This window comes from Plectropomus leopardus, chromosome 1 (assembly GCF_008729295.1).
Source record: "Plectropomus leopardus isolate mb chromosome 1, YSFRI_Pleo_2.0, whole genome shotgun sequence".
Classification (NCBI taxonomy): domain Eukaryota; kingdom Metazoa; phylum Chordata; class Actinopteri; order Perciformes; family Serranidae; genus Plectropomus; species Plectropomus leopardus.
The window spans coordinates 24051134-24067954 of record NC_056463.1 but is presented as its reverse complement, the minus strand read 5'-3'; the positions used below and the strand labels follow the sequence as shown (position 1 = coordinate 24067954).

The following is a 16821-nucleotide window of genomic DNA, read 5'->3' as shown; positions in this document are numbered from 1 at the left end:
GTATTAAAACTGCGCACCTGGAGAGAGACAGTTTGACTGAGTTTAGCAAGAGCCATAATTATTTTGTTTTCGATATTGTGAAGCTCAAAGAAGATGTTAAGAGCAATTTGCTGTTTTCAGAGCACTGTGAAAACTCTTATTGTGAAAACATGAACACACAAGCACATCAAGTGAGTACACTTGAGAGGTTGTGGATGATGCACATGTGGGAGAGGAGATAGAGCGCACTTTGTGTGTTATCAAGACAGTGAAATGTGAGTAAAATGTTTTAGAATATCTTCAGTACTGTAAACAAGACCTTATAGTGTGTTGATTTGTCTGCCACATATCTGATGTTTTTGAGTTGCAATCATGAGACAAATTCTTGAAAATCTGCAGTACAGCAGTGCTCTTTATTGGCCATGGAACATTGGTTTGTGTAAAACTGCAGGTAATCATATGCACCTAAAACACACACACACACACACACACACACACACACACACACACACACACACTTACAGACACACACACATACACTGTAAAGACTGTGAGCTTATCCCAGACACATATGCGCACAGATTTTCAAAGAACTACACACTCTTCACTGCAGTCACCCATTTATCTTGGAAATATGTTGGAGCATAGAGGGCTTAGTACATGTGTGTTTGTTTCTGTTTGTGTGTGTATGTGTGTGTGAGAGTATTCAAGTATACCAAAGAAAGCCCTAAAGGGGCTGTTTATTTCCCCAAATGCAACATGTATTGATCCAGAATACATGAAACGCCCACAGACTCACACTGATTCAAATACGCAAACACAGACACACTTTCTCTCTCTCTCTCTCTCTCTCTCTCTCTCTCTCTCTCTCTCACGCACACACACACACACACACAATGGTGTACACTGGGCTACATGAAATTTCTATCTCTTACTTTATCTCTCTCCCACTCACAACAATTGAAACACACAAATTGAGCTGAGATGAGAGTGTTAGAGTTGAAATATGGGAAGGTTTAACAGGGCTTACATTGTTTTTATGGTTAACACCCACAGAGGAACACACATACACACAGAGACAGGTGGGCAGAAAGAACAGGAAAGCTGGGGATAAGCTATGTTATGCAGACTCTCTCTCTCTCTCTCTCACACACACACACACACACACACACACACAGTCAAGCAGCTGTAATATCAGAGTAATATCCCATCATTTGTGTAGCAAAATAAAGCTGAACATGTGTCAAAAAACAAGTTTGGCCTTTTTGCTAGCCACAAAACAATATATTTAATTTTACATCCTGTGTCGTAGGTGTCGCTCTGCTCTGCCCATCTACATCACCATAAAAGGTGTTGTAATGCTTCTTTATGCAGGGTTGGGCAGGAACTGTGGTTCATGTCTGGCTAGGTCATGTTTTTGGCCCCTGGTTTGTTGTTTTATTCGAGACAAAAATGCAAGTTGCAAGTCTCCCTACCAAGTCATTTAGTTTGAAAGCAAATATTATGATCCATTTTGGATTAATTTACAAAGCCCCTAAAAAGCAGGTCCTCATAGGGCTTCCACGGGGTTCTCAGCAGCATCAGCAATAGTTTCATTTCACTCTAATTTAACAGAAAACCCCAAAGGCTCAATCTTACAGCTGCTTGTTGAAATTGAAACTTTAATTTCCTTCAAAACTTTAAATGTAACATGGTCTCATCTTTTCATGACCAATCATAAATATTGTGAATTTAAAGAGGTGCATTTACAGAGTAAGTTTCTGCAGTATTATCAAATCACAACACACTGCACTTAACACCAGAATAACTCTAAAAGTTATAACGTCCTTCCATCTGCTGAACCACAACATATTAACATTGAGGTCATGTCCACATCTAAGTCTGTTTGGATATATTACGTAAAGCCTTCAGCATTTAGTCTTCAATTCAGATTGTTTTGGTGAACATGAGGCCATCTTGATCTTTTAACTGCATTAACCTGGAGTCTCAAAGACAGTAACCAGACAATAATGAAAGTAATGAAGAGAGAAACACTAAGTTTGTGTACTGTTTTTTTTTTTTGTTTTTTGCTGCTCGTCATTTAACTGCTGTTTTATGTTTTGCTTACTAAAAGAGACTGCGGTCCTGGTGTCCTTCAGGTATTTGTTTCTGCTAGATAGTTAATGAGCCACATTTAGTCTCAGATACAAAGTGTGGCTCATTAACTTTCAGGGAACAAAAACCTGCAAGACATCTGCCCTTGACAAAGGGGGCTTGACACCCCTTAACAGGATTTTTGGGCTTCACACCAGTATTTACATCATATTTCCTCATCAGAGGGGAAATTTCAATCAGAGGCTCGGTCATCAGTCAAGATTATACGCTTGTGTGGGTTTATAGATTTAACTTTTATCACATGGATCAGACTAATTTTAGCTGTCCTGATACTGACATTATATCCATAAAGTGACATCGGTGAGTTAACATTCACATGGGGGTTTTCTGCTAGAAATTTTAAAATCCTGAAGCATCAAGCTTTTAATATTATTTACTGGTATTGCAGAAGGAATCAAACCTTGCTGACATTGCTGAGCAGCCATTATCAGAGCCCATGGTTATCGTTACATCTTTATCACATGTTGGAGGTATTGCTTGCAAAAAAAAAAAAGCTTCTTTACCACTTAATCTAGACACTTCAGCTCTGGGGTAAGGTGGTTTTTATTCTTTTTTTTTGGTCTGCATCTTACACCAAACTGCTCCGCTATGGCCCTGTGAAGTGATTTTATTTTTTTTTCACGCCAGTAATAAATGTATTGTTATTCTTATAATCTAGCACCAGTCATCAATGCTTTTTTTTTTTTTGCTTTTTTTGTCTTTGCTGTTTTAAACCGACTTCACAACGTTAGCTAAACTTGATGGCATTGTCAACACTTTCCAAAGAGGTTCACAAGGCCTACCGCTGCTTTCACATTTATTGTGAAGCACTTGCAGGAAGTGTTGAGTTAGTATCAGCAGCAGCTTTCAACCGAGCAGAACAGAAAACAATGGGGCTCCTGCTGTGACAGCATTGCTTGAGTGACAGAATGACTGCTGGAAAATAGTGATAAATAAGGCAATATTATACACAGGAGATTGCAGTGGAGCTGAAAATTCAGGGACAGCATGGGAATGAATGTAGCAGTAACACTGGTTTGGGTCTTTAACAGGTTCTTTGGTGCTCGGAATTGGACATTTACTCCACGTGCACAGATTCCAAGATCCAAAGACAGCCACGTTTTGGAGTGGTGAGCTAGAGTCAGCAAAATCTGGCTGTCCACCTCCATTGTCGGTTTGATTGATGTCACACTGAATCATGGGAGTTCCCGTGAATTCAGAGGTCCTGACATCAGTGATTTATCGAGAGGAAGCAGCGTTATCTCAATTATGTCACTCCATTCATGCTTTGTTGCCTCGTGTAAGCGTATTTACAGCTGACAGACAAAAAAGTCTGTGATATACATTATTTATGGTTAAAATTTCATGGTTAGGAGGAGATGCTGGTTGAGCTTAGTGTAACACTTGTAGACATGTTGAAATGTTGATTTGGCATTGACAGTATTTGTAGCTCTTACAACATTTATGTTATGACCAGACAGATTTATCATCTCGTGGCGTGCTGAGCAAACATTTTAGTAACTGTGGTGAACATAAGAGCATGTGTCATCAGTGGTTGACTGTTTTACACATTTAATTTCACATGGGTGCATGTCTGTCCAGTTAGGCTTGTTACACATTTTTACACAACACATTAACATCTATCCCCCAAAAAAGTTGTCTGTGTTTATTTTGACTTGTGCTTTACAAAAGTGTGCACACAATAAAAGGGAAGATAATGACAATGATAGCAGCTAAATCTATTATTAGTTTCATCAGTCTAAAATGTTTAGTTCTTGCCATTTCTGAAGAATCAATAATGCAGATGTTGCACCTTCACAAACTTTAAATTGCCTGAACAGTCTTTGCTTTCCCCTTGCCATTTTACTCGCGAAATGCACTGATAATAATGCAAGACAGGCACAAAGAATAATTGCACAGCATTTTAACCATTATCCTAATTTTGATTTTACTCCATTACATCCCACTTCTGTGAATCAGAGGAAAGCTTTAGTGAGCCCCCAAAACCGCCCTTCAGATAATGTTCCTTGATGACATCTGGCAGACAGTAGGAACAATAGACTTTTTTTCTTCTTTGGCTTTCAATCTCCCGTACAAAGTCCTCTTTATGTAAAATCCTGTGTACTGAGTGTAAGCTTTCCTCTTTTATAATACATCTTTGTTGGATAAAAAGATGAAATATCGAATCTTATCTGTCTTTTAGCCAGCATCACATTACTTTAAACAGTAGGATAACAGAGTGTAGAAAATATGCAGCAATTTCAAGACACATAATGTCCCATATATACATTTATCCTGCCTATTGGTTTTACCCATGATGCAACCGCTAACGCTTAAAACCGCATTTAAGCATTGTATTGTGTGTTTGTGCAGGCATGGGTGTGAGTGTTAATGTGTGGGTGTGTGTCTTTGTGTCAGTCTGATGAAATATGGGAATAGTTTTGACATCGAGTTTACCCACAATTCCGTGCTGCCCAGGGGACCATGAACTGTCACCTCCCAAGGAAATTGACTGTTTTGCACACACACATCCCGCGCACGCTCACACACAAACACAAAAACACACAAACACACACACACACACACACACACACACACACACACACACACAGTGTATGTATGCAAAGACAGGGGTGGAAGCAAATATCCATCTGCTTACATGTACATACAAGAAGACATCAAGACAGACTTGTCCTTAAAGATGTACACAAGATAGATACTCAAGTCATACAACACACATAAACACAGAGGAAGACAAATTGATTCACACAAATGCAGCATGAAGAAAGACACACACGCACCACAAGCCCATCCATCCATTCTGTATAGTGAGCTGACAGATGTAAATGTGCCCAGAGGACAGCAGGACTAAATTAAGATGCATTAGACCTTGTGTGTGTGTGTGTGTGTGTGTGTGTGTGTGTGTGTGCATATATGTGTGTGTGTGTGTGTGTGTGTTAGAGAGAGAGAAAGAGATAGAGAGAGAGTGGTGCAACAAGCAACAGGGACAGTGATGATTAATGTCCATTTAAACATTTGAGCAATGAACACTTGTGTTCCTATTATGTTCAATTGTCTGATATTTACAGCGTGTCAGAATTAGTGTTGTTTAACATTTAAACCCTGGAGTTCTGCACTTCAGCCATTGCCATCTTGGATTTTTGGAGCCAGAAATGACCATATTTGGACAAAAGGGTGGAGCTGCGGAGGAATGAGGGGTGAATGTGAGTCAGACTGTAGCAATGCATTGCAGACAACCTGTATCTCAAGCGGCCCTGCTCTTAAATATTACTAAATATTACTCAATAAAATGTAAATGTTATATAAAAAGTCATGCCCCTTTGTCATGCATGGGGATGTTAGGTATTTTATGTTCCAGGCTGCAAACGTGTTTATTTCTGCTTTAAAGACGGCTTCAAGTGGCCATTCAAGGAGCTGAATTTATGGCACTTGAGCGTTGTTTTCAGCCAACCATTTCCTGATCTGCTTCATTCTGGTTTCAACAATTAATTATTCTCTGAAATTTTGTTGGCGACCTGACCGGCTAGCTGAAACACACATGTGCAACACTGCTGTACACCCACATAATAGTCTGTCTCAATCACAAACACAGAATTAGCAGTATTTAAGACAGGGAAGACATTTTCTTTGCAAGCTTATCTGTTCATGCATTTTATATTTATGCATTCATGTGACTGAGCTCACACATGGTCTTATACTGTAGGTATTGATGAGGCATGTGTTGTTTCCTCCATGTTTTTGTCCCTCCTGATAGACCACAGCTCCAGGGCAGGTCGCTCTTACTATGGGAGGTCACAACCAGGTCAAAGTTGTCATAGCAATGACGACAGGAAGGAAAAAGATGGAACAGGATGTGCTCTTTGAAGGGGAAGGAAGAGAAATAGGAGGAGCAGCGGAGGATGAGTGATGAGGGAGACTGGAAATGGATGTGGTTTTAGAGATTTTGAGGTTTTCTGGCTGAATGAGATACTATTATGTCTCCTGCCCCCTTTTCCTCAGGATTGTCTGTCATAGTGAGGTGTGGGGACCTTCAGGCATTACTATGGAGGGCTGATGAAGCTCTAAGAAAAGTTTGTTACATAAAAGAATAGAAAAGTGAGCAGAAAGAAAGACAGGCAGACATACAGACAGACAGACAGACAGACAGACAGATGGACATTCTGTTTGCTGACGGTGTATTTTCTTTTTGCTTGAGTCATTTCTGTGATGCACTCAATTCTGTTTCATTTTAGTAATGCATTTCTCAGAGAAAAGCACAATTAAACGGCTGCTTCACTGGTTGCTTTCATAATAACTAGATAGTTCAGGCCTCGAGTATGGTATGAATTAGTCAGGAGTTCAAGCATGAAACTATTTTTGGCTGCATGAACTTTATTTATAATGATGAAAATCTAATTTTAAATTTTACTCAGAAAGTGGATATTTTACAACTTTATATAATATATCTAATTCCATCTTTACTTCAAATATTAGTATGCAAACATTTTTCAACTTAACAATGATGCTGTGGGGTGTTGCACTATCATCTTTTTATTAGCAGCTAAGTCATTTGGTTTGAAACTGAAAATATGTTGTTAATGTGATTCAAAGAAAGAGAAAAACAAAACAGGAAAGCCATTAGTAAACATAAACCAAAAGTAAAGCCATTAGCCATTACTGATGCTGCAGTGCTTTAGAAACAGAGTGCTATATTGAAATTATGCTTTGGATCTTCAGAATACAGACGCGTCTCTGATGTGTCACAGATTAAAGTCTTGGGACTCCAGATTATCATATTGGAAGCTCGTTGCACAAATCTAGGCTGAACTGTCCCAGATCAAAAAATTTACATATGTGAATAGTGCAGATGTTCCTTTTAAGAGCAAATAACTTTGGATGTGTTCTGTGCTGTGTTATACAGAGGTTGACTGATGTTTACTCAGTTTGTCCCCTGCAGCACTTTGTAGCCTTAGGCTAGGTCACTGTTTCCATAGCAACCACAAGCAAGGAGCACACCAAAAGTGTCATTGCGTTTTTGTTGGACTTTCTTTTTAAAGTACTTCCAAATATCCTGCTTCAGAAACATGGGCATGGTGCGGATGCATCGGATGATAACGCGTTTGGACAGAACCGGTGGCATTGTTATCATACGCTGGCGGACAGCCGGATAGCACGTCCGCATGCAACACCCACGGGCGGCGTCATTTGACAACACGGCTGAACGAAACCAGTCAGATGTGCCTGGAATGCTGAAGGACAGCGTCAGGTAATAATGATGCCTTTAACCGCGTAATATAAGGAGTGTGAGTGGGCTTATATGGCAGGTGGTTGCGGTGCTGGATAGGTCCCACAAACAACTGCCCGCATGCAGGAGCTCCAAGTTCACTTCCAGTGTGGATGTGTGTGCGTATTTTTTTCCTACATCTTACTATTTGCCTCTTTTCCATTGACAGTCCACGCTGTTGTGTAAACATCGGGACCGTGGTGCTTCATCCCACCACCATGGATGTATTATACGTCCATTTGTTGACATCATGGTAACGGGCAGCGTCATCCCACCATGACGTCATTCCATCACATGCATTTCATTGACATCATGGTAATGTCATCCCGGAGCGTGAACTGCTGATGTGCAAGGATACCTAAAACGTCACAGGTTGATCAGAAGGTCCTGACAGAGCCGCACCATGCGATGACTTCAGAGTAAGAACGTAGTCAGAGAAAAGTCTTTATTGCCTCATTAGAAAGCAATTCAAGTTTGCTCAAGATAAATCAATCATGGGAAATATTTTACTTTAACTGCTTGTCCTGTCTGCACAGTTCTGTCACAGAAGGGTGATAACTGAATGTTAGTTTTCACAGCCTAATTTCCAACAACACTGAAGAAGTAATTATTGTGCCCTGATCATGCTTATAGCCAACTTCTACCAGCTCTTGGCACACTACTGCTAACCTACCGCTGAGAACCTTGAGCTATTATTGATCTTAATCTTTATCCTCAGCCCCGTATTAAAAGGCACTGCTTTCTCAAGAATAAGATCATTTCATACGTTAAGTGGCACTCACTCCTATCTTTTCCAGGCTATCTTACTCTGCCCTGTGCCAGAAAATGCTTAGCACAGCAAAGCTCTTACGTCTCTCCAAGCCAACTGCTAGAGTGAATTTTAAAGCCTGGAGACATGATCATATTTTAACAATTCAGGCTCGTAAAGATCAACAAATTTTGCAGCATAAAGCAGGTGAACTGCAAAATAAATTGGCAGTTATTGAAAAAGCGTCTCCACAGGTGAAACGATGCTGGCAATGTCTGCCACTGGGCTTCTTGAGATGTCTTTGGGCTTCTCCCAACCCTCAGTTCACCTGAACAGAGGTGGTGATCAGGGGTCACAATAATTAAAACTTAGCACTCAATGCTTCATCAGTCCTGAAATTAACTTTGTGGAAACTCCCATTGTTACTGAATAGGGGAAATGTACCCCAGCTCACAAGGAGAGAAAAAGCAAGGTGCAGCAGAGAACAGGATTGAGGTGGCAGTGCCCTCCTCAAGAGAAAGGGGGGGATAGCAGTGCAAGAACAAGTTTTAAAAGCCTCGAGCATGAATCCCTCAAGCTTCAATTTAAGCGGTTCTGTCTTGAAGTAATTATTCTCTTTGCTACAATATTGTTATTGCCGGGAGATAAACCTCTATACTTCGGGTCTGAAAAGGCAGAGAATCATTATTTGGTAACTAACTGCTCTCAGTAGCCCAGAAGGATGGCACACAGACACCAGAGCTGTGGGTTGACTGTTCTGTACTGAAGCAAATTTCTATCACTCGGTAATGACATGCTCTGACGTGAAGGAGTAAAAAGTTACAATAAAAGAAGCTCTTCTTTTTTAAATTTTTCTTTTTTTTTTTTATCTTATTTTTTTATTGCTAGACAAAATAAAAAACACTAACAACAAGAACAGTGAATGTGAAAGTGAGTAAAGGCTGGTCAAAGTTTTGTCAGGGGATAAGATGACAAGATTGTGTGTGTGTGTGTGTGTGTGTGTGTGTATAGTCTATTGGGAGAGTGGATAGGGAAAAAAGAAAGAGAAGAGGAAGAAGAAGAAAAAAAATCTTCAAAGTAGCTTTTCAACTGTGGAAAAAATCAATAATAACTTACATTTTTCTACATAACTTTCCTGTGGGAAATATTCTATGGACTGAATCGTGTCCAGGAAGACAACTGGCAGTTGACTTGAATTGCAGAGATAGGTGAAACTGGCAAACTTGTTTGTATCTCATGTCATTTTCAGCTGTAACTGTAACATTTAATGATATAGTTAAACACAGTGGTCTGACGTATCTGACGTTTTTGCTGAGTTTATTTTATGTTGTGCGTTGTGTGTCTTCTTTGATAAACATAATTTACTGGCACATAAGCCAAACAATGAACTGCTCTGGACAGGGGCCACAGCAAAACATATTTTAACCATCTAAAAGAAAACAGTTTAAGTATACAATCCATTATTAATATTTTAACACCTTGTCATCCCAAGTCATCACATATCGCTGCTTTAGCAGTGGACTTTCCCATTTACACATTATGCTTTAGGTATCCTCTTGCATCTGCTGTTGAGGTTCTGGGATGCCACAACCAAAGCTTGGCATGTCAACAAATACATGTGGTTAGTATTAGACTGTAAAGGCGTGGGTGATTAGGTTTAAGCAACAGAAGAATTTGGTTAAGTTTAGGAAAAAACATCATGGTTTGCTTTTAAATTCATAGGGGAAGCAAACACCGGAGCCCCAGGTGAAAGTCTGGAGTTAGTTGTCCAGCCGACCAAGAGCGTATCATAACACGGCAAAAGGTTCTGTCTGGCTGTTAAATAATTGATGGGTATCATACCACTGTGAAAGGTGGCTTTTGGTATCTGTATCTTTTGCCACAATCATTGAAAAAGCAGCAGTATTTGACGACTTCGGAATATGAACGGGGTGAATATTATCACTGTCTTGCCTTACACACTGAGTGAAAGAGGAAATGGTAGACCAGCAGCTCCAGTGCTTGCTCAGCATTTCTTTTTATGTGTGTGAGGCAGGGTTTTCTTTCAAGATGTTACTATAAATAAACATGGTGTATCAGTCTATAGTTTTCCTTTTTTAAAGAAATATTTATATTAATGAGTCAAACAACTATGTGTTGTGTAAAAGAGCTTGAATACAATAGTAGGTCTGCGTTTCAAATGTCTGTTGGCAAATATCTGGTGATTCTGTGGCTGCTGGTCTTTATAGTGTTGGCCATCATGGTGAAGGGATGTTGTATATTAGCAACCAATATTTCTTGGTTCAAGCTGGGAAGGCTGAGGAGAGCTGGTGTTTAACAGAGTGTAGCTGCTACAGTGATTACTCTGTTTAGCAGGTGATTGATTAGAAGCACTGCTGGAAATGTCACTTGCCCTGTTAATATATTTTCACCAAGGGAACATAGAGAAGGCAGTGTTGATACATTTTAATATGTTTACTCCGAGGGAGCAGAACAGAAATGTAACTTTTGAGGGATTTTTTTTCCCAGTTAAATGTGGTTTAGGTCTCAGCATATGATTGCAGACTGCAGAGCCACATGTAGATAGAATATTTTTTGCTATAGCAGTGTTACCCATATACACCCATGTTTTAATCCATTGGTATTGTTTACTACGTGACTTTTGTTTCTAAAAGCCCTGATTCATTAGGCTGTGGTTTATTTTATGCTATTCTCTGTGTTGTTGAACAAAGTGAAGTCTGTACTTTGATTGCCCTCCTTCACTGGTGATCGTTGGGAATTAATGCTGGAAACATCACTTGCTGGCACACTTAAAAGGAAAATCCAACATCCAGAATTGTCAAGCAGAATTCAGATATGTTGTTCTCATTATCTTGGACAGCGCTCTCACTATTTGAGATAATAAACAGCTCTCTGTCCCAAAGCAATAAACGCAGGAATGAAAGCTCTGATCTATAATATCATTGGGACATACAGTGCAGCATGCTGCTTTGTATGTGAACCGAATGAACCGTAACCACACCCGTTTAGTAACTATCCTTAAAGGGGCATTACCCCGAAAATCAATGCTCCTCTTTAACAAAATTGTGAAAATCAATTTAGAGGGCTCAGTTGGTTGGAGAAAAGGTGTTCTCAGAAAGTGGAATACTTTTTTCATGTGTTTGATGAATGAGTTAGTGCTGTTGGAAATGTCGCGTGAGCTGTTGACGCCTGAAAAACTAGGGGAGTACAGCAGGTGGTGAGGGGCCTCAGATCAGCTTTGGCCCTCGGCCACAGTTGGCCAGGAGCCCCATTAGTATTTGGTTGGTTAGAGTTATTATGTACAATGTGTCAGTGACGCTGTTAATACATTTACACCATGGGAGCACTTGCAGTGCTGGGGAGTCCATTTAGCTCAGGGGCTTTGGCATCTTTCCAACAGTAACAACTCTACATCAAGAATCACAGATTAAAGGAGTATGGCGATTGCTATTTGTTAATACATGTTCACCATGGGAACTTAGTAGAGGTGTTATTGGATTATGGATTGCACCCATTGAGAGATGCTTTTAGTGTGAACTCCAGGTCCCGGAAGGGATTTGGATAGAAAGTGATTTGTTCAGGCTTAAAATGGTGGGTGGTGGGGAGGTAAAATTATTTTGTCTGTACCTTTTACCAACACTTATGCTTGGATGTTAAGTGTGCCAACGCTGCTGTGCAAATTTGCTACTGTAGTATGCAGGTCCACCCTCAGAAATCACTCACAGATTTTTTTAATACCTAGACAGCAGACAAAAGATGGTGCCTATTCATTTCAGTGGAGTTGCTCGACTGGTAAACACGTCAAAAAGGTTTTCTAGCCCACTGGTCTCGCCCACGAGTTCCTGCTGAGCTCATGGATTTAAAAGTTTGCTGTAGTCTCAGATTTTTAAATCACTTTTCTCAGCTCTGGGAAAGTTCTACAAATATAAAACCACCATTGCTTAAAAATCCAGAATAAAAAGATTAATAATTGATGTTGTTTGCAGTCCGAGGTGTCCTGTCAGGAGTTTTTTAGGCGTTTCTTTAACAGTTGCAGTCTATGGGGAAAATGCTTTCTGGGCAACAGGGGATTTTTTTTTGCTGCAGTACCCCGAGGGGCCACTGGGGAACATTGCTGCAATGCTAAGCAGCTATCCTGGGGGCCTGAAATCACTGGGCCCCTGGCAAAGTCCAGTGAATGGAGATCTACTCTTGTTATTTAGGCCAGTCAAGTTTCTTTTTTTTATTTTTTATTTCTCAGCTGACAGGCTGGCCGTATTTCTTTTTTTTTCCTGCAACAGTTGTATATGAGAAAAAGAAAGGCTCGTGCTATTTTCACTAGAGGGAGTTATTGTTATGAAACAGGCTACATTTTACGAAAGCAACAGTAAGTACGTTTATTTTTGTTGTTTTAAGCAATGGTGTAAATTTTGGTTCAGAAGAAGATATAGTTATCATTGCTTATATTAAGGATGGGCATGATTATTGCTGGCCCCCATGGGGCCCCTAGCAGTCGGGCCCAGGACGCTTTCACCTGTTTACCCCTTTATGTTTGACCTTAAATGTTTGATAGACTTAGACTCGCTGGTCTGAAGATCTATTCTCTATTATACTGTATATATTTTCTGTCTAATGTTTACTGACAAGGGCTTTTGGTGCAGGAATGGATGAGTTGTGATAGGATTTTAAAATATGTTTAGTGGATGCAGAACCTTACTTTACATTTCACCAACCTGCATGTTGAGTTAAGCTGCAATACATTCCAAAAATGTTTGTATTAAAAAAAAGTTAACTAATCTGCCAAAGTTTTAATCACTCTGAAAGATGGATTTTCCCAGACAAATTTCAAATGCTAACATCTGTCCAAATCCCTGATTGGCAATATGTGCACACGGTCTGACATTTGTTCTGGTTCCGCTTGGTTTTAACGATACAGCCCCCTGGAAACCAAACAAGAAATTAGTGATTTTTGCCAGGTATGAGGAGCTAGATTTGACAAAACATCTGTTCCAACTTTGGCTTGTGGCAAGTTACATGCTGTGGATACAAATATAGTTCACTCCAGTTGTTTTGCTACTGTCAGGTAACTAGAGGTCATTCTCCACTCTTGTTCCATGTGTTTTCATGTGACGGCTCACAAACAGCACCATCTATATCAAACATTTGATAATTTGGAATAAATACATGATGTGTCAATATATCTCCTAATTATCTTATATTTATTGTCAGTGTATTAGTTTAATTTATTATTTTTAAATCTCACAACTTTTTATCTTTATTGAACTGTATTTTTTAACACTGTGTGTTAAAAACTTATAGCTGTTGGAATCCATCAGTTTTTTGTGACTGTCATGTTAATACCATAATATTCATGTTGTTACTGTTGAGTTTAGTAATTATTTTGATATTAATTAAATGTCCATAAATTTGCATTCATGTTTTGTTTGGTATTCAATTGTGTCCATGCCTTGCACCTGCACCACAGGGAGAAAGCAAGACGTTATGGATGCTGGCTTATATCCAGTAGCAACCGCTCTGGTGCATCTTTAACAACAGATTGAACAAGAAGCTGTTTGCCTTGCTATTTTTTGTGGATAGTTAGCTAATACGCCTTACAGTATATTTATACCCTACCTAACTCTAACCGTGACCCTGACCCTGACCCTGACCCCTAACCCTACTGTAGGTAACCATTTTTTAACATTTTAAATGTTGACTTTTTCGACTGTTCTTTTGAAATTCTACACCTTAAACTTCTTCAAAATGCTGCGCCATAAGTTTTATCGGCATCTGGAAGGATGGCTTTTTTGACCATTTTTACCGCATGCTATAGTATGGCATTTTGCAACATACTATAGTGTGATTTTTTTCAACATTTTATATGTTGACTTTTTGGACCATTCTTTTGATATTTTACCGTATAATATTATTCTCAATGCTTTACCATGAGTTTTATTGACATCTGGAACAATGACTTTTTCTACCAATTTTTCCACATGCTAAAGAATGGTGTTTTTTCACATATTAAATTATAACTTTTTTTCAACTTTTTCTTTTTTTTAAGATTATTTTTTGGGCACTTTCCCTTTTATTTATAGGACAGTTAAACAGAGAGACAGGGTAGTAGGGGGCGAGAAGGGGATATAACATGCAGGAAAGCGTGCAAGCCGGACTCAAACCTGGGCCACTGCAACGGCCTTAGGCATGTGAGGTACACACTGATCTGATGAGGCTGTCCTGATCTTTCAACACTTTAAATGTTCCCTTTGTGGACCCTTTCTTCCACATTGTATACTATAATGCTCTTCAAAATGCCATACTATGACTTTTTTTTTTTTTTTACATTTGCAAGGATGAATTTTACGGCCATTTTTTCCACATGCTATAGTATGGCATTTTGCGACATACTATTATAGACTATTTTCAACATTTTAAACCAGAAACCATCTGTTTTTAGAAAATGCTCAGCAATTTCAGTTTATCATTCATTGCCTCAAGTTTATCACATCAAACTCCCTTCCAGTAACTGTTTTACAGCATGCCTGTTTTTCTGAAGAGTTAAAGTTGAAATTTTTTGATTAATTTATTTAATTACTTTGTAAGGAATGGCTGATTAAAATATCCAGGTTCATAATTCTAGATATTGTGTTTTCAAATTACATCCAAAAATTGATAAATCCCCATGTAACCATGAGTTTAGAATTACTATACTACCCTTCTTTTGTTTTAACCACTCCTACATGTTTCACTTCATTTTAACTGTAACCTCATACAGATGTATTCAAGAGTGGTCGAGTATGGCAATTAGCTCACTTTTTAAAATTTAAATATAGCCCAGAGGCTTTGAAAAACTAATTTATCTTCTTGATTACCAGAGGTATCTGCTTTGACCTCTTGAGGAAAATGGAAGTATCTGCTGCTGCGTTGAGTTACCTTTTAAATTGTGTCCTGCTCTATCTTGTCGTGGTGGTGTGACAATAATAGAGAAACAGAAAATAACAGTGGAGGACGGGAACAAACCGCAAATATGATACAAGTGTACCATGTTTCTGCCAGACACTGATAATAATTTATTAATAATTTAATAAAAGCCTTTATCAACACCTCTCTCATCCACCTCTTCCTGTCTCCCTCACTTCCTCACCCCTTCTGGCTCTCATCTTTTACTGCTGTCATCTTTCATTTGTTCTTTTCCCCCTTTACACAACTTTTCCTTCCCCTCTTAACTCTTTCTCTGTCCTTCCACTTTGCATTCTTCTCTCCCCTTATCCCGCTTTGCATGTTACATCACTTCTTTTTGCCTTGATCTCATCTGCTTTCTGCTGTTGTTCACTTCTGTATCACTTTTAAAATGTTGCTCTGGCCTAGAGTTGCCATAGCAACACACTTACCTGCCCTAAGGCTGTGAAGGGCCGGAAGAGACAACCGCAACAGCGGTGCATCATCAGTCACTTGTAGTAGACACTGAAACATACATACAAGCACAGAGACATGCAGACATGAGACATAGAGAATGCATGAGAATAAGATAAGAATGCATCCCTACTGAAACACCGACAGCTCAAACTGGGATCCAGTAGCTTCTTTGCATATGACATCATACACCGTTGCACTGTCCAGATGGAGGGCAGGCAACTAAAGGCAACAGTTACCAACAATGCCTGTGATTTATGCTGTGAACAGCTGTTCCAATCAATGGGAAAACAAGGGACACTGTATGTCCAGAAAATGATTAAAATGATCAAAAAACTGTGTCAATAGGCTGGAGGAGCAGAATCAACTTACATCAAACGTAAAGATTAAAGCAAGTTTGATGCAATTATAAAATGCTCTGACATTTTCTCTGTGTTTGTAGCAAAGATCCAGATTTTTAACATGTTTACTTAACCTCTTGGGACTGTTGACCTAGCAAGTAGAAAATAGTAGCTAAAGTTAGCCAACATTAGCTTATAACCACCTGATAGGGGTTCCTCCATGTGCAAAGTTGAAATATAAAAGACTGCTTAACTAAGCATATCTACTGACCAAAATCAAGACGACAGCCTTCAGTCTTCAGTTTTCAGTCACATATACAACCGCAAACAAAATAGTTAAAGTCCACCAGGCTCTTTTACGCATTCATGGGCTTGCTGTGTGACATTATTAATGTGAAGAGATCTGTAGGACGAGGTGATTTTTAACAATCATGTCCAAACCAGGAAAATTGGTCAACTTATGAGAAAAATCAAATTTCTTTGTTTTGTATGGATGACACCCGATATAACAGGTTCATGCAATTCTTTAATGTACCCCACTCAGAATTATGTCAGTCAAATCAAATTCGGCCATTCAATACAAATATTCAGTAGTTCATTTTTTTACCATAAAGAGTTTTAAAAGTGTGAACAGAACTCAGCGGGATGTTCAGTGTGACAGCAGCAACACTCAATAGTAATGTTAATACAGTAAACAAGCTAATGGCGCTAACAACGGACCGGCGGTGTGCAACTACATTTTTTGCCAACACTAGATACCGATAAAATTACAGAGACTGTATTGTATTTAGTTGCTATGAGCTGTAAATTTGACCCTTCTGAGCAAAAGAGTGATCAGTTTATCTCAGAGCCTTATGGTACATCGTCTCTCTTTCTCTGTGCTGCTGCCTGCATCACAGTAGCTCCCTGTGCCAAAGAGTAGTGTGAGTCAAGAGCATTCACTC

General features: G+C 39.2%; 1 protein-coding gene across 1 annotated transcript in view; it reads left to right on the top strand.

The window, feature by feature from the left end:
* Window positions 1-16821, top strand: part of LOC121944114 (CUB and sushi domain-containing protein 1-like) — a 453543-nt gene that overhangs the window by 200699 nt on the left and 236023 nt on the right. The gene's annotated exons all lie outside the window — the stretch shown is intronic.